Source organism: Myotis lucifugus, unplaced genomic scaffold (genome assembly GCF_000147115.1).
Source record: "Myotis lucifugus unplaced genomic scaffold, Myoluc2.0 scaffold_6212, whole genome shotgun sequence".
Classification (NCBI taxonomy): Eukaryota; Metazoa; Chordata; class Mammalia; order Chiroptera; family Vespertilionidae; genus Myotis; species Myotis lucifugus.
In genome coordinates, this window is record NW_005877260.1 from 1 (window position 1) to 2,231 (window position 2,231).

Below are 2,231 nucleotides of genomic sequence, written 5' to 3' on the forward strand. Positions count from 1 at the left end.
GCTGGTCCATGTTTCACTCTCTGGCATTGATATTTCTCTTTCTCCCTCTCCCTCTCTCTCTCTAAAAAGAAATAAAAACATTAAAAAAAGGACAGTCAGTATTTGGCACATTGTTACTCCCCTCCCTGGCACATGACAGCCCCCCCCCCAACAATTTGTCAAATGAGTGAGTGAATGCCCAATGCTATTAGGGGCCCAGGGTACAGCAATAAACAAGACAAAGGATCTGTCCCCTGCAACTTATTTTCTAAAGAGGAAAATAGACATTAAATAGGTTACACAGGGGCAGCCCCAGCACGGCCCCGCCCCCCGGCCGCCCTGTGCACCCTGAACTGCACTTGTTCTCTGCACAGCCACCTGCTGCTCTCCTGCGCCCCCGCCACGCCCCGACATGGCTGGCAAAGCCCACGGCTGAGTGCTGAGGAGAGGGACCAGCTGCTGCCAAACCTGAGGGCCCGGGGGGTAGAAAGAGCGGGAAGGCCGAGACGCATCTTCAAGCAGGTCCATTTCCAAGACTTCAGCCGGGCTCTTGGCTTCATGACAAGAGTGGCCCTGCAGCTGAGAAGCTGGACCGGCATCCTGAACGGTTTAACGTGTACAAGGCCCACATCACCCTGAGCACCGTGCGTGTGCAGGCCTGTCGGACGGACGGGACATAAACCTGGCCAGCTTCATCCAACAAGTAGCAGTGACCATGACCTCTTGAATTCTTCAGGGAAAGGGGTCACTGAACTGGAAATCTAGAGAGAAAACAGGGGAACCCCCCCCCCCGGCCAAATGCTGCTGAAGTCAAAATTGCCATGTCCACCTTGCGGCCTCCATTTAGGGGTGAGTCCTTGCTGTGGAAAGAGATGCCAGCATCTCTGCCAACACCAGGAACTTAGACCGTTTCCCCCCACACGATGCCCTTCATCTTGGGGCCCTATTAAAGGCACCCTCGTTTGAGTAAGATCTTCCCATTCCTTACAGCTTCCAAGCAACAGTAATGACTTCCTTTCCAGGCTGTATTTTGCTCCCTTTCTAATTCATTATCCCAGAAACTGTGGTAGAAGCTGGGTCTAAGACAGAATCTTAGAAACCAGAACCCTAATGGCAATCCCCTCCTATGTGATAGAAACACATGCTTTTTATGCCTCAAATAAAACTTGTTTCACTTGGGGGGAAAAATAAGTTACATAATTATCTGTGAAATAGGAGTTGGGGGTAAGAAAGGGGGTGAGAGGGGAGATGAGGAAAAAAATCCACTCAGACCAGATCAGAAGGTGAAGTACTCCTACCCAAGAATTTGATCTAAATCCTGTTATTTCAAAACAACTGCCAATTGTCTGCAATAAGGGTGGGTGCCTGGAGGCAATAATCCCTTCACTTAACAAAAATACGTGGGCCCTGGCCCAGTAGCTCCGTTAGAGCATCATCCTGATGCGCCAAGGTTATGGGTTCCACCCCCTGGTCAGGGCACATACATCAACCAATCTCCCTGGCCAGTGTTGCTCAGTGGATAGAGCATCAGCCCATGCACAAAAGGGTCAAGAGTTTGATTGTGGGTCAGGTCAAGGGCACGTACTGGGTTGCAGGTCGATCCCAGCCCCAGGTGGGACCTGCGGGTGGAAACCATTGATGTGTCTCTCACATCAATGTTTCTCTCTCTCTCCACCTCCCTTCCTTCCACACTCTCAAAAAATCAATAGAAAAAATATCCTTGGGTGAGGATTTAAAAAAGAGAAACAATCAACCAATGAATGAATAAGTGGAACAACAAATCAATGTTTCTCTCTCTCTCTAAAATCAATAAAAAATTTTTTATTTTAAGATATATATATTTTTAAGACAGAATACTTGGACTGTTAAGAGGTGGAGGGGAAATCTACAAATGCTAACAATATCACTGCTTCCCTTGCTTGATGTACAAATATCACCTCTTTCTTTCTAACTCCCACTGAGTCGGAGAAGGCCGGCCCTTACCACTAGGGGGCCTCAGTCTTCTGTGCTGCTGCTTCTGCTCGCCACTCAGCATCACCGCTGACCTCAGGCATCCCCTGGGGCCGCGATTTTCAACCTTTTTCATCTCATAGCGCACAGAAACTAATTACTAGAATTTTGCTGATCTGAAAAAAAAATAGGTATAATTTGGATTCATTCACACCAGATGGCTATGTGTTGGCTGTCGTCATTTGTCTATGTGACACTCTAAGGGAAAAGAGGGAAGGGCCCCTGACTAAGGAGTCAGGTAT

The 2,231-nt window shown here is 48.3% G+C and overlaps 1 pseudogene; it reads left to right on the forward strand.

The window, feature by feature from the left end:
* The first annotated feature begins 391 nt into the window (after positions 1-391).
* Positions 392-706, forward strand: LOC102434815 (annotated as a pseudogene).
* Positions 707-2,231: the final 1,525 nt, after the last annotated feature.